This window comes from Anastrepha ludens, chromosome 6, assembly GCF_028408465.1.
Source record: "Anastrepha ludens isolate Willacy chromosome 6, idAnaLude1.1, whole genome shotgun sequence".
Lineage (NCBI taxonomy): Eukaryota > Metazoa > Arthropoda > Insecta > Diptera > Tephritidae > Anastrepha > Anastrepha ludens.
In genome coordinates this window covers 68,649,448-68,677,402 of record NC_071502.1, presented here as the reverse complement: position 1 = coordinate 68,677,402, position 27,955 = coordinate 68,649,448, and the positions used below count along the sequence as shown (strand labels likewise).

General features: G+C 34.5%; 1 protein-coding gene across 7 annotated transcripts in view; it reads right to left on the bottom strand.

Moving 5' to 3' along the window:
- LOC128867812 (transient receptor potential cation channel trpm) overlaps positions 1-21,891 on the bottom strand; it is a 319,297-nt gene extending 297,406 nt beyond the window's left edge. For 2 of the 7 annotated variants that reach the window (XM_054109325.1, XM_054109335.1), the window contains exons 1-2: positions 19,815-19,987; positions 6,860-7,431 (exon numbers count right to left, since the gene is read on the bottom strand). The gene's annotated coding sequence lies outside the window, so the exon portion shown is untranslated. The other 5 variants (XM_054109329.1, XM_054109326.1, XM_054109330.1 and 2 more) reach the window with 5 other exon arrangements.
- Between the last annotated feature and the right edge of the window lie 6,064 nt (positions 21,892-27,955).

Here is a 27,955-nt window from a genome sequence, read left to right as displayed (position 1 = left end):
GGGCCACCTACCGTTTTATCCCTAAACGTCATATTTTTTCTAGCGTATTAAAGTTTTCCAAAATTGGTAGGTTGATATAAATTATTTTAAACAACTCGTTTTAAACTAGTTTTCCCACTAATATTCCTTTTAAGAATCTATAATAAAATATATTGGTGTATTGGATATTTTCCTGTAACATTTTAACCCAATATTTCTTACCCATGTATTTGATCTTATTATTAAAAATATGAAAAATATTGAGTTTGTAGGGCCGATAGGGCGTTTCTGTTCCACAGAAAATTTACTAGACTTTTTCTCAGTTGAAAATAGTGTGAGATACCGCATAAAAGTGTACGCCGAATTATTTCAAAGAATATTAAACCTTTCGGTCTCACTATCAGGCATTATCCTAATATTCTATACATTCTAATATTCCTCCTCCAATATTGCTTACCATATTTTTTTTATGCCATTTTTTAACCAGCATTACCATTAGCCTTTCAGTGCAAGGCTTGGCAATAAAAATCTGTAGTGACTGAATTTTTGAAGCCCCTTATGACACCTCATATTCCTTTGTTCATTATGTCACCTTTTTATTAGTGTTTTACTTACTTTGTCAATATTTTTTAAAACACCTAACTGTTCTTGGGAGCTTGGCATGTTGCCTGCCTGTCTGCGTAATAGAAAGAATAAAATCTGCCAAAACTACGACAACACCAAGGGAAATATAAAAATGTCATTTAAACTTATGGAATACAAACTGTTGTAACACACACATTCATAAAAATAGAATGTATGTATCTATGCGTGCGTGTATGTATGTATGGAAATCCATAACAACGAATTCAATTATGTAATAATTTGTTGAAGGCTGAGCTGCTTCGCGCCGTGTGAGTATTCTGTGAACGCAAAATAATTATCTTAATTTACATAATTGCGGTGGCCACGATGCAGCGCACACCTGCCCTAAGGATCTCATATGTCTGCTGCTATTCTCTTCAAAACATAGATAAGAACAACAACGTAAGGGAGCTTAAATTGTGTTGAGTTTATGGTAAACTAATATTAAATTTATTACTAAGCATTCCGCTGAAAGCGAACAGGTTAGAGGCGGTAGGTTAGATGGCTGCTCCAGATGATGTGCACTTGGAGAGTTAGACAAAGTTGTTTAATGTACTAGGTAAGGGAGAAAGGTAATATTTGAACGGTGATGTGAGGAATTACGAGCAGAAATTCGCTACACGTTTATACAAAAACTTCACAGAGAGCTAATTCACTTACATGCTTGATAATTTCTAGGTGAGGTTAGGTTACAGTATTTGCCACTCTTTATGAGAAAGGCTACAGGTCCATTGTGATACCACTTGGTTGGGCACAAGTCTTCTCCTATAATTTCCAATGTGGGGAAACCATTTTGTCTCTCTGCTCAACAAAGAAGGGGATTTTAGAAGGAGATTTAGGAAGGATTTTATGAAGTTAAATGCAAAGTTTTCATAAGGTTTCTGCATAAATTAGCCTGTGGAATTAAAGAGTTCTGAGCGTTCACTGTAACTAGAAGCTAATTTTATTTTTAATTAATCTAATAGCTAATTAATTAAGGAGCGCTGAGCACAAACCATCATTTCAGCGTTCCAATGATATTTTGATTTGACTAGTGACGAGATTCCTCACTTGCAATCCTAACCCTCTTTTTTGGTTGATTTTATTTGTACGGCGGTCACCGTAGCCGAATGGGTTGGTGCGTGATTACCATTCGGAATTCACAGAGAGAACGTTGGTTCGAATCTCGGTGAAACCAAAATTAACAAAAACATTTTTCTAATAGCCATCGCCTTTCGGCAGGCAATGGCAAACATCCGAGTGTATTTCTGCCATGAAAAAGCTCCTCATAAAAATATCTGCCGTTCGGAGTCGGCTTTAAACTGTAGGTCCCTCCATTTGTGGAACAACATCAAGACGCACACCACAAACAGGAGGAGGAGCTCGGCCAAACACCCAAACAGAGTGTACGTGCCAATTATATATATAGGTATATAATCATTTTCTCCATCTTGAAAGTTGTCATTTCGAAATCTTCTGCTTTCTGGAATAACCTTGCAGCGTTCTTGCTCGGTAATGTATTTAACGCCATTTGGTACAGTACCCCACCAACCCATTTGAGACTTAGTTTCAGAAATTTTTGTCGTCGTTTTGCGTTAAGTACCAAATAAACTAAGCAAAATTAGTATATTACAACAAATGCAATTTTTTGTAAGGTATTCAAAATTTCGTTTTTCATAAAACTGAGAATTATTTAAATATTTTAGTTGACAAACCTTAATTTTAAATAACATCTTTCGCTCTTTCTGACATACTTTCTATAAGATACCACCTGTGTCGGTATGTATGGTTTGTAATTTTTGGTCAATTAGTCACACATCCTTTGCATTCGCCTTAAATGTGGCGCCTGAGGAGTTTCGTCATGAATATAACTTTGATAAAAATAAATAACAAAATATGCCTAACAGTTTTCGGTGGGATTTGGGCCGAGTGAATTGAACACGCAATGAAAGATGTTACTATCCAGACTTTGAAGGGCTGTTGTCCTTCTGGAGATGTGGCCCCATCGTACAAAAATGTGTATTCGGTTGCTGGAGGGTTCAAAGTTGCCAAAAATGGTATAAAACATTTTGAAGTATACTTTTTGGTATACTGTTCACAACTCATCCTTTCCTCCATACAACACATTGGACAAGGATTTTCCGCCGATATGCAGTTCGAAATTATTACACTGAGAGCGCGTTTACCATTTTTTGAATGCAGTTCTTTGCACAACTCTCACACGGTCTACCTCGCATTAGTTGGGTAGTTTCTATCACTGCTGCCAGCCTGCGTTCATCGCGTAAGATAATCTTTGCTAAGAGAATTATATTAAATAGGGAAGTAACTTTAAATGGGTGAGTTTCGGAAATTAATCAACAATTATTTCATATTAATCTTGTTTCAATCCACCTGTGTATAGTTTTGATGATATTATATTCTTAAAGTTGTACTCAATTGTTCTAAATTATATTTTCCCATAGGCATCATTGGCATCATTTGTCTCCTTTGTAAGCTTTGTATTGAGCGAGTTTCAATATTCTGCGTCGAATGCGCTAAAACTAAACCAGTACTTTCAGGCGTTGGTATAGTATTACTTAGGTTGTTCCGGCTTTACAGGAGTTGCAGGCATTAAAAGCAGACATAAGCAGAAAAGAGCGATAGCGAAGCGGGGTTAGTGGGTCCGTCAATGTTGAGGAAAAACATCAAAACGAACATCACAAATATTTACTTAGTCTTGATTGGTGGAGTAACCCACATAGAAATTTAGACTTAGTTTAGCATAGTGCGCCAGTCAATTATTCTGCCCTTCCTCTACCATAACCAACATTTAAGTTAAATTCGGTGAACCAGATAAACTTGAATGTTTCCTCAATACCTTCGACATTCTTGAATATTCAAAGCTCGCATATTCCTAAAAGTTTTTCAACATCTCGTTTTACTTTTCGAACCACTTGCAAGATATTTGCCTCCCAAAAATCTTGAAAAGCAGAATAATAAAAAAATTTTCTCCACCAACATAGCAATGTTGTTGTACTGAGCTTTACTTTGCTTAACTTTTAATGAAGTTATAATTTTGGCAGCCTTTATAACATTGGAAGTGGCCGCAAATTGGCAAGCAGACAACCGTGGAAAGGGCGTCCAAGTGATGAGTCAAGAGCACACAAGCACATATGTGCTCAGACACAATTCACTCTGAGGGAGTCAGGCGGTGAGTGAGACCAAGTGAGATAGAAGTTAAATGAGATCCTCGCACATACACCGTAACATACATAGTCACAAATACAATTAGAATAGTTTGGCAGGTATGAGGGAATGAGAACATTTCCGAACGAGTGCTTGGCACATGCTTAGATGTGTGAGTTTAAGTGTGTAACCGCATATTTGTCAGTATTAATAATGCTAATAAATAGAATGGACATGTCGACCTCAATTTCGCGCCCAGCAATAGTTTCTTAGTTTGAGCTGATGAACTAGGCAAAGAGAGGATGCGGACGAAAAACGTACACTAGGCACAAGGATGCAAGCAAACCATCGCCTTTTTGGTACTTCCTGCACGTCAACTCTATTATTGCCTTCGTTTGTGCGCACGCTAACTGTGAACAATGTATATTATTTCTATACAGTGACTGTTGATGAACTAAACCAATTATCTGGATTTAGTTCTCATAAAGGAATATAAATATATTGGTAGAACTAAATTTCCATAGGATCAGAGTGTGTAGAGCAAGGGTTGTAAAATAAGTACAAAATTGCCTTCATTGGGAGGGAACGAGGTATCCACAACAACTTTAAGAATCTGATGATTTGGATAAATCGAATTCAAAATTGCTTTAATGCCTGTTGGAAAGAGTTGATTTTTTGAAAGAGTCGGATATGAAAGAAAATGCTCAAACACGTGATGAAATTTGCTTCAACTTTAATGTCATGAAGCACCTATGGCTAACTAAATTCGTCAACTAAAAGATACTTCTCTATGCAGAGAAATATATGGTATTTTTTAAACGTTTCTGTTCTCTGTTATCATTCATTTACGAATTTAGTTCATAGGTATTTCTCATCGGATTTTATTAAACAGCTAACACTGAAACTTATGAAAATACTTTTGCACACACCTAAGACACACAATCGACATGAGTGACAACGGAAGCTTTAAGGGAGACTGGAAACTAGGCCTTTCCGGCTCCCAGCTATGAAGAATCGGATACTGGAAACCCGTCCTTTCCAGCTCCCAGATATGAAGAATTGGAGATTCACAACCGATTTAATCATATATGTAAATATATATTCATATGAGCAAATAATTCGTTTCTTAGCACTGGTAAGGAAACATATTACTCTAGTATATAAGATTTGTAAACTTATTGTTAGTTTCTTATATATTACAAGAAAGATTCAATAAATAAAGAAAACTGGAGAAAAAAAAAACCGAAGACGCAGATAGGAAACACAAAAAAACTTAGAAGGAATCTACACATTGGTATATTCTATAAGAGCTAATGGATTTAGATAATTAATGCTGAAGAGTTTCTGTTTGCTGTTTCTGTATGGCATAGTGTGCCTTTGGGAGACAGTCGAAAAGTATTTATATTTCCATCGATTTTTACGACGAAACGCATGCCGTAAATTTTATAAAAAGCTGCATGCATGTGGCTAAAGAAGAAGTGTATTTGATCTGAATGAATTTATATAAATATGTTATGCCTTGCAAGCACCTCGTTCGGTACTAGCTTTGAATTGATATTATACTTATGCGCCCAGTGTGCTAATTACAGCCTGGTTTGTGATGTTCTTATTGACCAAAGTTTCCTAGTATTAGTAATGACAGTGTAGTGTCCGCCTGAGAGCATGTATATTGTCCAATGTCTGCCGCAAAGGTTTACGTGCGGATACGAGGAAAAGCAGAAGATTTGCAATTCAGTCTCGAACTTTTCTCTTTCTGCTTAAGCTTAGAGCCACAGTATAAATTGCTTAGCTACTAAGCGATAAATGGAGCCGCTCTTACTTGCAAATTAGCCAGTGTCACTGCTATTTGCAAATATAAATCTTCCTATGAGGTGTATTTTTCAATATATCAATTTCGGCAAAGAGGGGCGCACAAAAAATAAAGGGTCTTTCAAAAGTGACGCCTAGATGTCAGTATTGAATAATCCCTAGACCGTACATATTTTTTGACGGCATCTTTGGCATTTATCAAGTACAGAGATGCACAAATTTGCACGATAGAACGCGTTAAAAATATTGAAATTTATTATGAAAATGATCGATCTTTAAGAACAAGATATCGCAAATTTCTTGATTTTTTTAGTGGTAATAATCGTACGCAATTCAAGGGTTGGTGAAAAAATGTAAATAACTTCTTCTGTCGAGGATAGAAAAAGGACTGGCAGACCAAAAAGTGGACGTTCTGTTGAGAATATTGCTGCTGTAGCACAAAGTGTTGCTGAAAAACCTTAAAAATCTAAAAAAAATTTATAAAAAAAACGAATCAGTGAAAAATACCGTAGCGACGCTTTGATCGGTTTGCGAACGGACGTAGTGTAATAGCGCTTCGCAAACTGCAGTTCAGAAATTGATGAATCGTTCAGTTTGTTATGTGCATCACTGTATATAATTCATAGAGAGTGAGAGTACATGCAGTGTGTATAGCTAGCTATGACGCCTAAATGTATGCCGCGTGATTTATGAATTTTTAGCCAAATTTAATTTTAGAAACGCGAACAGTAGCGCCAGAAGAAGATACTGAATACTTGACGCAAGCTAATTAGAAAATTCTAACCAGCGTGCATTTCATGCCCAGAACAATAGACAAAAAGGTTGGAAACTAGATTTCAATATTAAACTTTTCAATTGAATTGAAAGTGATATTAAACGTTTTCATGTATGTATGTATCATATGTATATTGAAATGAAACGAAGCGAAAAAACCCAAAAAACTATAACTTGAGGTATGGATATTTTATGGGTGCATAAAAATTTTCAGAAATATATACGAACATCCATACATACATATCACAACGCATATGTACATTCAACTTATATATATGTACGTATCCGCTATACTTTCGTTAATTTCATGACATTTTTCCCACGCAAAAGTAAAATAAAACCGATAACCTATTTTATCATGTCTCCCCCCTCCTCCGCTCTCTACTTGTTCTCATACAGCCATTAAAAACCAAACGAGACCTGCTCACATTCTTGAGCATCTATTAATGTCGTTGCTTTCTTGTTTGTTGTCTAATTTCATTTTAAGTGAGTGAAATGAGAAAAAAAGTAGATTAAAAAGTTCACTCACCAATTAAGAGTTCCAAAGCACTCGAGTATCGAGTGTGCGTATGTGTTGACGACTGGAGTGCGGCGGCTGAGGCACTATGGAGTGCGATAAAATCCAGCGTCGTCTCCAACAACTAAGTACGTACTATAAAAAGACGCTGATGAGACGTCAACAAAGACAGCAACAACGTGGCTGAGGTTCAAGGTGCTCACATATGCGCTGTGTGTGCGAGAGTGTGTTCGCGCGTGTGTATGCGCCACTCGACTGCCTTCCAACCTGATTGCTTGCTTGACTGTTTCGCTATGCGTTTACTTGTTAGCTTGCCGGAGGCACACCAATAGCTCACGTCCGTATTCCTCGCTGATGAGCAAGTGGGTGGTGGTGCTAGTGCGTTTGTACTGCGCCGTTGATGTAATCAAAATTGAAAGTAATTTAACGGAATGTCTTATTTAATTCGTTTGCTTTTTCGAAGAATTTATTTGTGTTTTTTTTTGCTCTCTTTTTTTATATTTTGTTATTTCTTAATATATTTAGGATTTCTTTGTACACGTATTGCAATTCAATGGCAAATCAAATAAAATTCTGCAACGAAGCTGAAATAGATAAATACACATATACATATGTATATATTAGAAATATACACACACAGGCTTAGAGTCGGCACTTTGTATTTACACGATTATACGGTTTTGCGCTTGCAGCACGTCGTCTTTTGTAACTTTTAACTAATTTTTATGTTTGATCGTCAAATTAGATGTTATTTAATTTTACTTCTCATTACAATTGAATTGTTTTGACTATTGTATTTTCCATTCCTTGAAGTACTTGCGGCATTTTTTCGCGATTATTTGTTTTGTTACATTTTTTTAAATTTCATTTCCATTTGCTTTCGACTAAGGTCAGTTAAGTAACAGTACACACAGTTTATTATAGTATTGTGGTTGTTGTTTCTCTGTTTTCACTGAGTAATGAAAATTGTATAAAGTAACTACTGCTGAAAAGCCACTAATAAATTTATTTAATATATTTCCATCTGAATATTGAATGGTATTTATACTATAAAAAAATTTAAATTATTTATTAAATAATTGGCCACACGAATTGTGCATATACAAGCACAAACATACACATAGGTATGCACAGAGGTTCATCATTTTTATTTACGTAAACATGTTTACCGCATAGGTAGGTACTTGAGCAATATTTATTGCTTCGCTGTGCGAAATTTAACGAGCATCTTTTTTTATCACTTCAAATGGCTTTTTGGTTTTTAAAAATTTGCACATAAAATACACACGCAAATAGTTGGTTTAATTTCAAGGCAAGTACAAAATTATTGCCATGCTGGCACTCATTTTTTTTTTTTTTTAATTTTTGTAAATATAAATTATATTTAATTTCATTTTCCTTATAATCCTTACGTCAGCAAGAAAATACTGTTTGATTTTACCCAAAAAAATAAAGAGGCACAATTAAAGAGGATGCTCGACAAACCTCTTATAATCCTTTCAGACCCTTGACTAAAGTACTTGTGAAACTTAAAAACATGAATCTAAAATATTATTTGCTTCTTAGTTTAGTTTATCTGTAAGTCTTTCTTAATTTTCAAGGACTAGGGGAATTCACGCACTTTATAAAAATTCTCGCAAAACTTCACTTTTTGCATTAAAGATGTTATCTTTCAAATATATTTTTCCTGGAGTTATCTTTTTCGGACCTCAGTGCCGTCAAAGTGTTAAAATTATAAGATATATTTATTTGACTTTTTTATATAAGAAACATGCACCAATGGCCATAATAATAGACAACTTTTCTTTTCATTTTTTTAGTTTTCATAAATTCTTCCTAAAATAAAGTTCATTCTACAAGAAATAGCATATACTATAAATCAAAGCTTCAGACTTTGTACAAGGTTTATACAAATTAAAGAAGTTTGCATCAAAATTCCAAACTTTTTATTCAGAATTTGTAGAAAATTGTTGATTATTCGGTTGTATAGCCTTTTTTATTCTATATACATTATGTCAAAGAAGTACGGGGAATTATTAAATAAAACGCAAAATAAATGTTTAATCATCAAAAGTTTTTTTGCCGCCTTCAAAATAGGCTCCACTTGAAGCAATACACATATGCCAGCGATTAGTCTAGTCATCAGAGCACCTTTTTAACGCCTGTGAAGAGATCTTCTTCAGCTCCTTCAGCGAATTCTCCTTAATGGCCTCTATCGACTATCGACTAAGATTTGGGAAAAAGAAAAAGACACAAGGCGCTAAATCCGGTGAATACGGTGCTTGTTGGATGATATTTGTCGAGTTTTTGGGCAAACAAATTTTCACAATATCAGCCTTGTGAGACGGTGCGTTATAGTGTTTTTCCATGAGTTTTCTTTCCACAAGTTGGACCGTTTCCTACGCACATTCTCTCTCAAACGTCGCATAACTTCTAAATAATATTCTTTATTTACCATAGAACCATTTGTAACGAATTCCGAGTACACAACATCATGTTAATCAAAGAAAACGAGTAGCATGACTTTCACTTTTGACCGCCTTTGACGTGGTTTTTGGGATAGCGCCATTCAGCGGCCTGGTGACTGGTTTGCATGTCGAACCCATATACCCACGTCTCATCACCTGTTAACGTTGGATCCGAATTCACTTGCTCAAGCATGTCTTCAGCCACCTTCCTCCGATGATTTTTTTTTTTTTTTAATTCAACTCTCTTGGAACGAGTAGTGCCCAATTGATCGTGTAAAATATTGCGAATTGATTCGTGAGACCCGCTAAGGTCACAAGCTATCTCCCTCAAACTTAAATGATGGTTTGATGGTTTTCCAGCACCATTTCCTTGACTTTTAGTTTTGGTCGACGTTTTCATTCGTTGAAGACGTTGATGGGCGACCAGGTACGGGCAAATCTTCCACGACTTCTCGGTTCTCTGCAAAAGCCTTATACCACTTGTAGACCCGTGTTTTTGATAAAGCATCGCCATAGACTTTTTGCAACATTTTCAACGATGCGGTACCCGAAATCCCGTTCAAAACGCAAAATTTAAGACATATTCAGTCCATAGTGAAAATCGCAGAGCACAGCTGCGGTTGACTGATATAATTAAATGCCTAAAATAAGTGACAGATCACGCTCAAACTCTGCGACACAATACCAACATTCCAGCAAAAAATATTTAGACATATGTGTAACGCGCTTTTTTAAATGAACAATTCCCGATATTTTTTTGACCGAATGAAGTATAATAAAGTGCCAGTTTGAAGTGGCTCAAAGTTTTCGTTGATTTTTGATGTTTTCACCCCATTGCCATTGCATGAAAAGGGGCGACCGCTATTAGAAAAAACGTTTTCTTCATTTTGGTCTTTCACCGAGATTCGAACCTCTGAATTCCAAATGGTTTTCACGCACCAACCCATTCGGCTCCGGCGGCCGCCTAGGTGTTCAAAATTTTATGTTAAAACTTTATCCTTGAGTATTTCTGAAATTTTCCTGCAATTATTATTGAAAAAAAATTAAAGTCTAACAAGAACAATTTCGTCTTTCTAATTTGGGATAAGAAAACTTGGATTAACCAGAGAATATTAAAAAAAATTATTTATTAAAAACTATTTTAAGTTCTAATATATGTAGGTACGTATGTAATGCTAAATATGAAGTATGCGAGTATATGCAGTTTTTAACTACAGTAGTTCTTATTTCAGCCTGTGAGAGTGAAGCCCGGTAGATTAACGTAAGTAAATAAATAAGTAGAGATAGGTACCGAAACATTTAATTTTTTTTCAATTCCAAAGAGCTTTTCTTCTATTGCACTATACAGCAAAATCAACTCATTTTCTAGGTATTGGACGAAACTTAAAGATTGAATTATAAATAAAACAGCAAATCCTCGAAGTTAGCCACCAATTTCGAGATATGAGTCTTCGAAGTGTGAAAAACATTTAAAATTAATGTATTTAAATAACTAAAAAAGGAAAATATATGGTCGTGATTCGCTTATTCCACGTATTTAAATAACATATCACTTTTTTCGCACAAAATTCTATTACAGGTGCTATTAGGGGTCAAAGATCAGATCTTCGAAAAATTTGAAACCTTGTATGTTAAAAAATTCTTGATCCACTTTTGAAACCTGTTTTTGTAGTAAAGGTGATTGAACCTGCTTATTTTCGTTTGATTTGCATAATTATATATTCGTCTACAAAAATTTAAAAAAATTGTTAAAAATTTACTAAAGAATAAATTACTAATTAGTAATAATATTAAATGTGGGAGGAAAATGGAAGAGTCCAAGAGAGAAAAGATTCGATAGCAGAAAATCCGCGGAACACGCAAAACACTTGTCTTATTTATGCCTCTCACAAACAAACTAAACATCTTACTATGCTAAAACCGTGAAAATATCTTCGAGACGAGTGTACCAACATACAAAAATTATAATTGAAAGTCGAATATACGTAGTCCGCGAAATTTTAAAATTAAAGATAATTTTCTGTTTTTAATTTCTAAATCACTCAATAGTATTACTAATTAGTAATTTATTTTTTGTTATATTTATTTTTTATGAAAAATAGGTTGTTTTTTTTTCATTTCAAAATACTTTTTTTATTTTTATATAAAAAATAAACAAATAATGGGCGCGTATACTTCTGTTAGGTGTTTTGAGCTCCTTCTTCCATTTTTGACGTTCGTCTGAATGTTGTTTCACAAATGAAGGGACCTACAATTTTAAGCCGACTCTGAACGGCAAATAGTTTTTTATGAGGAGCTTTTTTCTTGGCAAAAATGGTTAAGATTTGATGGAATTGTGAAAAGTTTTGATAAATTTTATACAAAGTTTGACACTTTGCGTTGTATGGTTTGAACTGCATTTTTTATAAAAAATAGTGGTGTGTTTATAATTTTACAACGTGGTGTATATAAAAAGAAATCATAGAAATGGGAATTAATAGTAGTTAGGGCAAGTAGTTCTGTCGCTAAAACTTACACAGTTAGAATTTTATCTGCAAAGTTTTTTTCGGTGCCAAAAGATTTGGTCGTTGCATATTTAGTAACCATTTTTATCAACTGTATTTTTATGTTTTTTAATCAATAAGAAATTTGACTAAATAAGTAATAAAATATATAAAAATAAAAACATAACATCCAGATATTTACAATCCATAAACCTGTTGAAGAGTTGTTATGAACACGGTTAATACTATTCCTTATTGATTCCGCCTTTGCTGTCGTAATTGCACACGCATGTTTCATTGTCGGTAATATTTCGACAGCAAATATTATATACGGTAATTAAACGAGAATTGGGAATGCGCATTTTATTAAGACGAATTTAAATTACAATTCTTAAGATGTAACATACAAACATAGATATATACGTTTCCAGTACGAGCGGTTGTTTGCATAAGAAATTGTTTTGTTTACACGATAAAAATATTGATAAAAGTTACATTTATTCAAAGAATTTTATTTTTAGTCTTGAGTAGGTTTTTCAAAGAATTTCAGCTGCAAAGATAATAAACCTTAAGGCATCAAAGAGGTATTTCTCCCATAGTTTTTGATTATTTAAACAAATGGATTTTGTATTATGTATTTAGTTTTACGTATGTAAGTAAATATATATATGTATATATATATATATATATACAAATACTTTACAAGGTGTTTTCTTATGTAAACAATACTTTTTGAATATCGGTTTTGCAAGTCAAGTCACCTATTGGTAGTGTTGTTTTGCTGACATTTCGTAACATTTAATAGAAAAGAAGCTGATCAATGTTGATAAAGGGAGCTTTAGAAAACATATATGTATATATGTACAACGTAATACGTAGTACAGCATCACTACTTCGCATTCGTACATTATATAATATACAGGGTGGGCCATATAGCGTTTTCTTTTTGAACCACCTATTTTTTTGAGATTGGTAACACAAATGGCATGTCAAATGTGTTCATAATTTACTTAAAAATTTGACATTTACGAAATGGGACGCTATACGCTTGGGAAATATTTAAAACCTATTTCCAAAGTGGTGAGTCTTCTTCTTCTTTTCTGATTTTCACATCGGTGGCTACTTCAATAAGCAAAATTGTCGGATTTGGGGCTCAGAAAATCCACACGTTACTGTAGAGAAGCAAATGCATCCACAACGAGTCACTGTTTGGTGCGGTTTTTGGTCTGGCGGCATCATCGGGCCATTTTTTTTTCGAAAATGAGCGAGGAGCCGCGGTTACAGTAAATGGCGAGCGTTACCGTGACATGCTCAACGAGTTGTTTCCAAAAATTGAAGAGGATGACATGGACGACATTTGGTTTCAACAGGACGGTGCAACTTGTCACCCTGCCAAAGTTACACTCGAACTTTTGGCTACCGTTTTTGAAAACCGAATAATCAGCCGAAATTCCGATATCAATAGCCCGCCTCGGAGCGGTGATTTAAGCCCGTTGGACTATTTTTTGTGGAGAGCCGTTAAGGACAAATGCTATGCGAACCATCCAGAGACGATTGATGCTTTAAAACACGAAATCGAAGTTGCCATTCATGAAATTGGAGCTCAAACAATCGAAAATCTGCTTGAAAATTGGGTTGATCGAATGGCCTACTGTAAAGCCAGTCGTGGCAGTCATTTGAACGATATTATTTTTCATTCATAAAAGACAATGTTCAATCTTCAAAATAAAAAAAAAAGTTTGAAACAATAGTGATTCGTTTTTTTGTTTGTATAGCCGATTCAAAAAGCAAATTTTACATGGCCCACCCTATACATAGTAAGAACGCAATGACTAAAAGAGACATCCGAGATAGTTGATAAAGCCGTCGATAATTCTTCGGAAAGTGAAGATGGAGGACCCAATGAAGTTGATAACAATAACAAATATGTATATTATTAAAGCCAGAAAGTGAAGATTTTGATTTTAATATTGTAAATGGTTTTTTGGCAGAAGTGAGAAGAAATGATCGAAGTATTGTTATTGATATTTCACAATAGATCAGATCTGGTCGCAGTGCGTAATGGCCTTCTAATTGTTATTGATAAAGCGGATTTTGTACAAGGCAATAAAAGCAGAAAATTTAACAGGAATGTAATCAAGAGATTCAATTTTATTCAATATAATTACAAAAAACCAATTGAATTTGCATACATTGAAAACAGGTTCGGTATTTGTGTTTCGAAAGATTTTGCCGCAAAAACAATTATGCATAATATCAGTGGTTTAGAGGGTAACATAGGTTCTCCATTTTGATGCCAACTGTATTTATTTATATTTATATTCATATACATATAAACCCGAATCTATTCGGTCTAAATTATGCCAACTGTTATAGAGTTCAAAGAAAAAAAGTTCCCGCCTTGAGCGTTATAAAGTTTACTGGATTTAAAATAAAAAACGCCATATCTTTGGATTTCTCTCTTGATTTCTTATAGCCTAGACAGACCGTATCGTTAATCGGAATTAACGACTTAATTCGGATGTATCTCAGGAATTAAGTGCAACTAATGTGAATTGACAAATAGACTTAATTCTCATAATTTAACCGGATTAGGGGAATTTTCGATGGCAACTTTGTCGAAAAATGGCAATTAGTATCTATTGTGAATGAAAAATAATGAAACTTCTAAAAAGAAGAGAAAGAAAGACTGGATGCAATGCTAATTTGCATTAATGGTGCTGACAGTCTCCAACATAAACGTACGTTCCGCGTCAGCTGACACGATCAAACTAATGAGAGCCCATGTAAATGAAAACTCAACCTCGTTCCTATCGCGTACGTGTGTAAATGATCACCACACAGTGTTGCCAAACAGTACATTTTGAAATCATTAAGGAAATAAACTAATAAAAATTTTAATTTAAACTAATTAAAATTGATAAACGATGTTTAATGATTTTAGTTATAGATAAATGAACTATTTGCATTTGTTGGTTTTTGCAGTTTGAGAAATAGCAAATTGAGATTTTTTAAACAAATAATTATTTTTTACTGTCAGGGTTGCTAATACCCGTATTTATCACCTGTGCTCTATCTTTCACTGCAAAACTATCAAATAAACAATTCAACTGTTCACTAATCCGCGTAACAACCGTTTGTCACACTACAATTTTAATCAGAATTAAATGCGTCGGTAATCCCGATTAACACCGCTGGTTGTCTAGGCTATTAGGCAACGTGCGGCTGAAAGACATTGACATTGAAAAATCTAAATCTATATATCTGCCATCTCAGTATGTTCAACCATCCAACAAATTAAAAACTTCTAATGTCGATGAAAGCGATAACGAAAATACCGAATATCAATTTTAAAACATTCAAAGTTATTATTACGTCTTTCAAATTCTAAAATAGAACAAATTAAATTTTTTTGTCTTTTAAATTTATGGACTGATAGCATGCGAAATCGTTTTCAATGAAAACATCGTTTGAGTGTTCGCAAAGACTGTAGATTTGGCGTTCAATGCCCGGCGCCTCGAACCTGGGCACTTCTGAATGGTAGTCACGCACCAACCCATTCGGCTACGGCGGCCTCTCTCAACTAATTGTTTGTTAAACTGTTTAAAAAGTTTAAAATTTGGAAAAAAAATTGTCTAATTTATGTGAGTTTTGTACAAAGTTTGAAACTTTCGTATTTGTATTATGTTTTTATTAAAAAAAAAAAATTAATGAAATTAAAAAAAAAACCCCAAAAAAAAGGTGTCAAAACTGGTCCAAATATCGCGTTGCTAATTAGCTGACCACGGCTGTACATATAAATTAAAAATGCAAACCGAATTCCATTTAAGCGACAGTTAAGCAGAATCTGCCAATTAGTCAAAGATTTACCAAAATATTGCATTTAGTTGTACTAAAATTTAAATTGCATAATCAAGAAATATTAAGGAATAAAAACAATCATTGCGCGCAAATTTCTGCTGCTGGGTAAGTTTGTCGCACACAATGCTAAATTGGCGTTGAAAGCATTTAATCGCGTTCCTGTAGAAGGAATTTGAAGTTTCTTTTTAGCGGTAATACTCGCATACAATCTCATTTACATTTGTTATTGATATTTTGTCAAAATAGGGAAGATCAGGGGCGAAGAGTGAAATAACAGCCTCTGACCGGAAAAAATCCTAATCCGGTATGTCCAACTGGCTAACGGTGAGGACAACCGATGACACTGAGCAATTTTTACTTTTCAGAAGAATTCATTTGTCAAAGGAAACCGAAGCCATCTAGGAGACTTGAACTGACATATTCAGACTGTCAGCAATTTCATTGAATTTAACTACCTTTTACATTTTTTTTTTTTCTACAAAAAAATTCAGCTTGATCTGAGTTCCATTAGTTTCAATGGAAGAAATCCAAAGAAGAAACATCAAAATAAAATGAGTTTGCTATAGCATAATATATCATTAACTAAAAGATGTGTTTTGATGAAGTTTGAAAATATTGTAATATTTTGAAATAACATTTTTCAGAAATGAAGAAACGCCTAGCGCTGGAAGTTTTTATATAGATATTGAATGTAATAATTAATATTTTTTTAAAATAGTTTATACTTTCATATGGAATGAATGACTTTTGCATAAAAAGTAAGCGCGCTTTATTTTTTACCTTATAAACACTATTTGTAAATGTAAAAAAAAAGTATTTTATTTGCAATTAAAATCCATAGCTACGTTTTTTAGTTCAAAGCAAAACCTTTTAGGTATTTTTAGCGGATTTTAAAATGTGATTTGCCTACCACTACGATTTTCGGGGACAGCAGTGTTGTACAAATAAAAAGTATTGAGTTAGAAATGCACTAGATATTTTGAATAATATTTCGTTTTATATTATTATGTCCTATTTAATTTAATTTCACTTTTTACACATTTTTAATTGTATTAAAATGTTATTTTTCCTATTCAAAACCGTTCTTGTACTGGTGCATATTTGATTAAATCAAACATAAAAAATTGAACTAAATTTCTGCTATTAATGGACTGCTGAAAATAATCGGCATGAATAGCTAAACAAACAGAAAAGGAAAATTACATAAAATTAGCAATTTTTTCACATCATAAAGATTTTTGAATTATAATTTTTGGCACTGTATTTCAATCAGTTAGTTTCGACAAATAATTCTGTTTCACATCATAATCAATGCCATAATCTCATCATTCACTTAATTAAACCGCCGATGCATATTCAAATAAATAAAGTGAATAACAACACACCAGCATGCATACATACATATTTATTACACACACCTATAGCACTAAATGTGTAGTACAAATAGATACTATTATTATTTTGTATACAATTCATGTAGAGCACAAAGCCTTAACGGCACATTGTTTATAATATACAATAATTTATTACACTTTACCACTCACTGACTTTTGGTATTAATTTTGAGTATGAACGCATATAAAAGTCCGAGCAAATAAAACATTTTTTCTAGTAGATCAACAATTGAAAAAAAAATTGGAGTAAATGTAAGAGAGATAGTTTTGCGGAAATTCCAAAGACAGGAGCGGAAAAGAAAGCCGAAGGCAAAAGGCAGGTGTAAATGCGAATGTGCATACGAGTATATATATACATACTGGCATGTACTTAAATACATTCAATGCAAACAGAAGCACATTGGGTCGTCGAGGGAATCGAACTTCTTTAAACAAACAAACTGGCAGTTTGAATGCATTCGATCGAATCACTTAAAAATCCAGATGCCATAATGCAATGTGATGTTTTTCCAATGACAACAAAGAGCGGGCGGGTGGTCACGATGCTGCGCTCATGACAGTCCGTTGACAATGCGCAGCAATATCGCAGTGCAACAGCGTAGAAAGTAAACAATTTCATGTGCACTTGTGAAAAGCGAGGAAAAATACCGCCACATGCCGCCTACCCACTATTCGACCACGTTTTGAGGTTTGCACAAATTGCGGTTACACTTCCTGATTACAATGAGAATGTAATGTTGCCAATGAAATTCCACAAAACTCTTCTACTGAACTGAGTTCATATTTTACATACCACATAGAAGTGGTACTATTCTAGGTAATGAAAGTGAAAAGTAAAATGCTTATTTGCCAATGCAGCAGTTCTCATTCGAACTTCATACCTACTTTATTCGTAAAAGACGAATTGTGATAACGAAATTGTCAAAGCGTGTGCAGTTATTAGTAGAACTAAAACAAAAATATATGCAAATATGGATATGGCTAGGGTAGGAGCCAAAAATAAATAGGTTTATTATAAGAATTTTACGCAAACATGTGTTGCACAAATCAAGTCACTACGGCTCAAAATCTCTCTAACAAAAAACAACAGGGAAGTTTTTGTAGCCAAATCACAAAAGCATATTTACATTTTCCCCCGATTCAAACGTGTCAAACTTCTTTATTTCTGCTAAGTTTTTTCCAATAGCGGTAGCCCCTCAACAGGCAATAGCAAACTCCCGAATATGTTTCTAAATAACGCGTCATAAAAAATATCTGCCGTTCGGAGTCGGCTTAAAACCGACGCCACAAATAGGAGAAGGAGCGGCCAAACACTCAAAAAAGGACAGATCATTTTCTTACAAGTTCCTGCTCGTTCATACCTTAGGTTTCAGTTCCTAAAGACATATTTAGTTACCTACAAACTATATAGTACTGAGCGACATGCAACGAATTGTAGTCATTATCCGTACCAGTTTTTACCCAGTGAGTATCTTTTGCGATGACTGGCCACCTCGAGCGTCGCAGGAAATCAAAATAAGTCGTATTTTTCACACTCCCGTGGCAAGCGGTTCTACGTTCCGAAATGACTCGGGTTTGCCGTCCAAGTATTTAGGGCAGAGATATTTTCCACAAAAAGAATTACAAGTCGGACATTTTTTTAATTCTACTTGCTTCATATTCGTAATCAAACGGAAAAATGTAATATAAATTCGTAAATGCTTCCTCTTAGGCAGGTAACGCATTGAACTTTGCGTACACTAATACTTTTACACTTAATACTGGTCTGGCAATTGCATTAAGGTTAATGCGCTTATCTTTTAATTGATGCCTTTATTATTTATGTAATTTTTTATAAAAATGAGTTTTTTAATTTTATTCGAGCACAATCTCTTATTACCATCAAAATCTGCGACCTAATTAATTGTGTTAAACTCGCATTCACCGCTGTACCTTTCCATTTTCGAAGTCATCATTTTTTCAAGTAAATATTTAAATTTTTTCAACTGCTCGCACGCTCATATATTTTATATCTTTAAAATATTCATATGTTATTGTTAACAAAGAATTTTTATTGTTTCGCACTTTTAAACAAATCACTTAATTCATTTTAATTTTTATTGATTTTCAGAACATTTCTCTCACAGTGGCCACAACAAGCAAGTGCGCTACCGCGTTCTCATACTTATGTAGCACTTGTTTAGGAGAACTATGCAAAGTTATTATGAAATAAACATATCGTTAACATAGCAGAAAAAAACTACAAAAATAAACTAAATCAGCCAACTATGTGTGTTTGTATGCTTTCATCAGAGTACGTAACTGGACGGGTTCGCTAGCGAGTCGATGCCACGAAACAAATGGAAAGACAACGCTCAGCATTTACCTTTTCAATGGTGGCTTTTGTGGGGGCGGGCGCTGTGCGATGACCTGCTCGACCAGCTGACTTTACGATTATCGCCGCACACCGCCGCCGAACCATTGATAAGGCACGCAAAGTGGGTACACGCAGCAAGATGCGCGCGCTGCTATCATAAAAGCGGTGTAGGTATGTACACTAATGTTTGCTATATAATATTATATTTTCTTCGATCGAGCTGAAGCACAAAATTATTCATTTAATAAATATGTTTTCCATGTGCTTTTGCAATTTCCCGCATTGCCCAAGTTTTGGTTTTCAGTAAATAGTTGCCCATAATTTATTTTTTTGCAAATTAGCCTTGTTCTGTTTTACTCCCTTATTCACAAGCACTTCACTCTGATGTTGGATTGTAATAATTACATTTTTAATGCACCAGCCAGTCCACGATTATTTAATTGGAGAATTTACTCCCGTAATCAAATATCAGACGACGAGACAAGAACAAACGCGCAAATATACACCAAGAATAAATTATCCACACGACCAAACACAGTGCAAAACAGAACGAGAATGAACCATCAAACAAAATTCTCAATTTTGTAAGCGAGCAGGAATTCGCCCGTTCTGCTTTGTTTTGATAACGTGCTTCCTTCGTGTGCATTCTCTTTGACATTCTTCGCTCAGCTGTCAGTAACAGTGATGCTAGCAATGTTTGCAACGACAGCTGATGAACTGCGACAACAACACAACTACAGCTGAAAGGGAAATCGTTCTATGGTGAGTGAGAAAAATTAAAAATTCGGTGAATTTTCTAATATAAACGTTGTGTTAAAGTCGCGCGGTCGGTAATACACTGAGGGAAATGTTAGGTGTTGTAAGTAAACATTTAGCCAAAGGTCTAAAATTTACACGAGTGTTCCATTGGTTTGATGTGAACTATATATGATATTTAATCATAAGAAGACAAATAAATAGTATTATTTTAAATTGTTTATTATTGAAAAATTCGTTTGCTTGCAATAGTAGTTTAGACTTATAATTCTTTTGTAGTAATTTATACATAAGACAAAACTAATTTATGAAGTTTTCAAAGAGCCACAAAGCAATTAATTGTCTTGTCAGATAATTGGTGTGGTTGGTATCAAAAGGTCAGCAATTTGAGGTTTCTATAACATTTATGGCTTTTTCTTCTGAAAAAATTACAGTATGCAGAATTAGTTGGAACTCAAAGCTTTTTAAAACCGTATATGCCTTGAGTCCCACCCTATGTTATATGAAAGCCGAATTTATTCAGAATTCTGCAGTATAATTAACCTAATAATTAATACCAAAATTCAATAAGTTAGAGTTGGAGGATATGCGATTCTCATAAGATAGAGTCATTGCCCACAAAATGCGTGACACAGAGGAGATATGCTGGTTGGCCAGCGGGATCGCAAGATCTGACGGCCCCAGACTACACCCTGCGGTGTCACTCAAAAAGACTGGTCTAAGTCGTAGACTCTCCAGGTACTCAAGATCCACGCAGTCTACCGCCGGAAATATTGACAACAAAAACGGAAATTTGCGTAAACACTAGTGGTGGCCGTCTATCACATGTAATTTTTGAAAGAAAAAATTAAATGTATGCGACAAATATATACATATGTATGTAAATGGTATATGGCCAATTATATATATATACCGATAAAAACATATGTTTAAAAATATTTGTTGAGCTTTTGGTATTAAAACAATTCCCTCTAGTTGGAGAACGAGCTAGTAAATAGTTTACCAAAACTATCGAAATGGATATGAAAATTCACAGTGTTATTTTTGCAAAACAAAAATTGTTCTTTTTATATTAACTGATATCCTTCAACCACTTTATATTATATACGTATATACGAGGGCGGGTCAATAAGTCCGTGACTTTTTGTATTTCTGAACTCTTTACTGAAAACGAAATACTGCTCCTGTCAACAGTCATCTGTCAGTTGACTCCTGTCAAAATTTGAACGTGCTGCGTCAGTTAGTTTGTGTTTTGACTGGAGTCAACTGACAGATGACTGTTGACAGGAGCAGTATTTCTTTTTCAGTAAAGAGGTCAGAAATACAAAAAGTCACGGACTTATTGACCCGGCCTCGTATATATATACGAGTCTGATGTCCTGATCGTATATTGGCATAATCCGGTTGCAATAGTGGATTCCGTGGTATAAGTCTGGTATAAGTAGGCCCGCAAATATTGCCAAAGTTCAGTTATATTTATTCACACCGAATCTACTTCTATAATTTTGATTTTTTTTTTTTTGAATTTATATTAAAACAAAACACGACGAGTACTTGTAGCAGCACCTACTCTTTATAAAGATTTTTTCAGATTGTTTACATTTATTAAGCGTCATTAAATACCATACCACTCAAAGAAATTATTTAAAAACACACCACGCACTATGCTAGCACTATTGCGAAATAATTCGATTCTGTTGGATATACATAGTATACTTAATACACAGTAGTAAATCTACCACAATACAATTTCGGCAGCGATCACGAAACATTTACGACCATTCGTTACTAACATTCGAAAGGAACTGCCTCGAATTGGTCCACACAAACAACTAAGAAGGAGAATTGCAGTGGTCACATTTTTGCGCGTTCCTCAATGTGCTAAGGTAGCGGTGCAACAATAACAAAAAACATTGCATCAGTGCGCAGGATCAACAAATAATATTCGCCGCAAAGGTGTTTGTAATCAACATTGCGAAGCTAATCAAAATTTATAAACAATATGGTTTTGCTAAAAAAATCGTTTGAAAATGATATAATTTTATTTTCAGGTAGTAGAATCTTCCCAAACCTAATAAATATGCCTACACTATTCATGGCATACAAACACCTACATACATACATATGTATATACAGCTATAAATATAAACATAACGTGAGCACATGACACCCAGAAAGCACGTGCTCTCCAATTCCATTTTATCACACAGTGCCAAACTAAATAAGCAGCTCTATACTGCTCCACTTTAGGATTTCACATACCACATAGGTACTTATGTACCTGCATATGTATGTCTGGATGCCGTACCACCGCATACGAGTTGTTGCGCATACAATTAGGTATATTCACACATACATGTACATATATACAAACAGATACATACATACATATATTTTACGTGCTTCCAAACAAGCTTACTCCGTGCTTGTGCACCATGACCTAACCCACCTTAGAGTCTTGTTGCAGAAAAATGTTTGTATGCAAATGTCTGCTTTTGTTGAACTTATAGTTGAATTGTTTGTCACCCGCTCAATACTCTTTGTAGACTTTGGCAGTTGCACCCAGAGCAATCGATTCAAAATTGCATAAGCCCAAAAGGTTGGCTGCTAAACTTAAACACTGTCGACGTACATATGTAGGTACATACGTGTGTAAGCATGTATAAACTTCAAAAGTATGCCGCCAGATGTGTTTCATTCGCAGCGAATGCCATATGCATATATTTGCATATGAATATATGCATATCTTCACTTTGCACGCAACACATTCTTCAACAGTCGGTGGTTTTGCAAATTTCATCACCTGTATTTACTCTCTTCTATGACGTCATCACAGTTGGAAACTTTAGAAATTCCAAGGTTGGGAGGTGTGCGTGTCTCGCAATTCTCAAGGTTGGCCATGGATACCTCCAAAGTTATACCAAAAGAAGTAAAAGCTAATAAAAGCTTAAACAGTTTTAAATCTCAGCAGTACATAATAGGAAGGGCGGTGTGATAGCCGGTTCTACGTTACCGCAACGTGTCCGATTTGAATTTAACCAAGTACTGTCACTTCAGCAGGATCCCCCAAAAATTGAAGGGGAACGTCTTATGCTGTTACAACAACACCAACAGAAGGAACAGAGAATCATCAGAAAAACAACCTACAAGCTTTTTATGCTGTCTTACAAATTGAGGACATTTTAATTTTATGCCGCCTGGGAACGAGACATGATTTTTAAGTGAAGTGTTTTAATAGGTGAAATCCGCTAAAATGTTTCCCATTACTTCCCGAGGGCATACCACTATTAAAAATAAGCTTCTTTCAATTTAAAGTTTAATGTGTGCAGTTTAATGTCGACTGAGGCGAATATATAGCATTTTTTTCGTGATAACGCGCATGACGAGATTCTCATGAGTACTGCTATACCGGCATAACAGTATTCATGACTTGCAGCTACACCTGCGTACTAAATACATCTCCACTAACAAACAGTCTCCCCACGGAACTGTCAAGAAGGTTGTGTGTCACTGGGCTGGTTAGCTCATTGTCTCCTCATAGTATAATAACTGTTGACGCCTGCGGAAATCTGTGCGCCTTAGATCAGTGTAAATATGATATATTTTGCATGTGCTCTTATTACTTTTCAACTGTCGGAAACATAGTGCATCATGTTCCACCTCTTCTGACAATAGAAGTTTAACAGTATTGGGAGGTGGACAAATCTATTGGCATATTTTCTGTGGTATTCTGGAAAAGAGACACGTTAAGCAAAAATTAGTTCTCCGTTGCTGCTTTGAAGCCCTGTTCTTATGCTTAGCAGTTTATGACCCCATCTATCCTTTTTTGATGGGTCTTCCCAGAAGTCGGTCGAGTCTTTGTTTATATTCTTCTTGCCTTGCTCTTCCATTATGTTCGGATAATATTAGTAAATTTTTTTCATTTCCTGTGATAGTATGTCTACAGTGATTAGACAAGGAAAACAGTTTCATTGGATATTGTGCGGAAACCGCAAATAGTTCGTAAGGCACTAAGCCCTACGTGTGTTTTTTATACTGAGTGCATCGGAGTGCATGGGAATAGAGCTGACACTCTACTATACAGAATTATTTTGTAGTGTTATTCGGCATCAATCGCCATAAGCAGATTTGAATGCTCAATGCCATATAGATGGAGTACTCTTGCGGGGTGTTGAAGCTCAAAAGACTGTTAATAGTCACTCCGTGATAGCTAATAGGAAGCTTGGATATGAGATCTGCCACCTTTCTATTGCTAATAAGAACAGCTTCAGTGTTATGATCAACTAAACCAAGGCGCATCGACATCAACTTACCTATAGACTCGTCTACTATAGGCCTTTTCTATTCACTACTTCCCCGCTCGCATAGAATGCTCGATTAACTTGACGAAAATTTTGCATGCGAAAGCAACAACTAAGTTATCGAGTAAGATTCTCCGCTAGCGAGTATGGCCATATCTCATTAGGCCGCACTGTTTTTCCAGCATATGTAACTTAAGGCAGCTCTCTTCTCGCGGTGCCGACATACATACATATGTACATATGTATGTTCATTTGTACCAGTTGCTTCATCTATTTGCCACTTGCTAACTCTTGGCGAAAAGAAGAGGCCATATGTCTTCATTAAAAATATAATACGGAGTTTTGGGACATATAGTTGTATTCCTCAGAGCCTTTGTCGCTCCTAAATGTAATTTACGATCTAAGATAGCATGGTAACTAAGATCTGAGAATAAACAAGCCATATTGCATTATCGACCTTCCAGGTATCCACCTCTAATGCTGAAAACAGTGAACGACGTAAACGCAGTCCCCTGTCAGCTATTACGATCAAACTAATGAGAACCCCATGTAAATGAAAAATTCATTCCTTCCGTATCGTAGTATCATAGATTTTATTTCACGATATTTAAAAATTCCCGTAACACCCTATTAGCTGATTGTTCTCTCACCACAAAGTGTTGCAAGCAGTACATTTCGAAATCATTTACAAAATAAACTTAGAAAAATTATAATTTTTATTAAAATAACTTAAAAACACTATTGAATAATGTTAATTATAGATAAATAAACTATTTGCATTTGTTGGTTTTTGGCTTTGGTTTATTAAACAATGAAAAATTGTAACTGATAACGCGGATGTGTGAAAAAGTGTGTAAGCAAAAATATCAATGGCAACATTGTGTAGATACAACCAAACACATACACACACAAACCGACGTATTGTGTAAATATGTAATTAAAAGAACGCAGTTGTTCTCAGGGGACGAGTTTTTGTGCTCGTTAGGGGCTGCGGTAAAGGACTGCGTACGTCGTTCACTGCATAGATGACTAGATGTGAAACTCTTTTTCTCGTGAGAGCGCTGAAAAATGTGCATTTTTTATAACATTTTCCAATATTGCCACACCGGTAGAAACATGAATTGGGTATTTTTGAACCAAAGGTCTGGAATTTTTAGTTTCCACACCACCATTGAGGTTAGTATTTAGTGTGCGGTTGCCCAATAGCCTTATATCACTCGTAAACACCTACATATACTAAAAATAAGCACAATCCGTATGAAATATGTACATAAAAAAGCCAAAAATTTAAAAATTTATATGTAAATGAAATTATTTAAAACTGAAAAACAAAAGTAATTTAATAATAATAAAGTAATGAACACGAAAAACATAAGTTATAATTAAAAACATGACTTTTTGCGATTTTTTAATAAAACACAGAAATTGGGTAATAAAAAAAAATCTCAAACAACGAACAGAATAAGTTAAAGCAAATTACCTTGAATTTTAGTAAAATATATCAAACACAAATTCAGTTCCCTTACCTATGCTTTTCAACCATAGAATATTTACGTATATACAAATTTACATAAGCCAACACACAGTTTTCAATAAAATTACATTATGTACATAAGACTAATGAAAAGTAGGAGTCGAAAAGGATATAACGAGCTTTGGATTCTACAAACTCACTTAAATTCAAATTATTACATTTCAATTGAATTAATTTTAAGACAAATAATTATAAACATTTCAACACGTAATTTCTCCATTAAGCAAAAACGAACTGTTTTCGTCTGTTATTTTTGGCGCGTTTCTTCTGGCAGTCTGCCATTTCGCCTATCAGCTGTTCAAAATCCCATAATGTGTGAGTGCTGCCAAGTTTTGAAACGTGCTCATGGGCGCGCTCTCTCTCAAAATGAATAAGTTTCACATCTAGTTATCTATGGTTCACTGTTTTCAGCATTATGCTGAATGCATCTTTCTCCAACTTGTGCATTGCGTTGGCAAATTAAACATGGACCTATACTGCTCACTCTGACACCTTTTCGTAATCAACGCTGAAATAGATATTCATTCACACATATGACCAATCACAATTGATATAGTTTTTATTCACAATTGAACAATCAAACTTCATGCAAGTATCTATCTAAATAATTGGCGCGTACACTTCTGTTAGGTGTTTGGCCGAGCTCCTCCTCCTATTTGTGGTGTGCGTCTTGATGTTGTTCCACAAATGGAGGGACCTACAGTTTCAAGAATTTTGTCCGTACTCCGTCAAACTGAGTACTTCACTTTCCTTCTCTAGATTTATCAACGTTTTGAAAAATTTAGTTTTTAATCATTCCTCAACAGTCGTAAGGGTATTAAACACTCACAGAGAGCAGGTCAACTTTTGCCAGGTGATTGTTCCGCCGATTATCGCTTGTTAAAAAATCTCCTCAAGTAAATGAAACTTTAGATATTCTTTTATTCAACCTATGCATTATTACGCTATGTAACAATATTTTCAATCATTACCTAATATCCAATGTGCTAAGTCCTTTTTGAACAAACTGACAAATTTGATGTGAATACCATTATTGTCTCCTGCAAGATCAAAACCCAATCACTGTGAATGGTAATCGGTTCCTTTGCCAATGGTTGCGTATTTTTTAAACAAAACTGCATATAAAACATAAAGTTTTCAGTATGACCGGCTTATGAAAGCTTTTATAATCGATTATAATATTTTTAAGTCTATAATATTTTTAAATTGAAATTAGGTTTACTAAGTTGCTAATATTTTTTTAATTTAATTTAATTTAAACATGAGTCCCAAAAGTTGAATTTTTTCCTAATAATTTATTAAATCAATTTGTGAAGCATAAAATATTAATAAATAATGATAATGTTTGTTGTTGGCACTTTATATTTATTATTACTGTCAAAATTGGTTTTGGCAGCACCCATAAAAATGATCCGGATCGTTTACTGAGCTGGATGACACAAGAAAACACGCTAATTGTGATTGACATTTCACTATTACCAACTGAGGCGAATCTATTCAAGGTGATAGCAATAATACAAAACAAATGTAATATTGTTTGTTTTTGCTTTTGGTTTTCAGATTGTCAAAGCAAGTTAGTTATTTCTAATGCGAATGAGCTTGCTTTGGCAGAAACCATTTATTTCTAGAGCAATATGGAAGATAGAGAACACCTTTTTAATGTTCATATATTCAAACAAATGCATTTGGGGGTCAAACTTTACTTATTTTGATCAATTTTCCCATGATTCTCTACAATCTGTATAATAATCTTTTTTTATTAAAATTTAAGTTTCACAATAATATGCCGACATAATTGTATAAAATTTTTAAATTAAAATGTAAATACCCAACTACCAGTCCAAGCCAGATAAAATTTTCAAATCGGCTTTGTTACAAACTCTACATAAATAGATTTGTCAACGCCGAATTATTGTGAATAGAGTTTTTTGTAAGCATAGAAGAAGCGTTGTGAA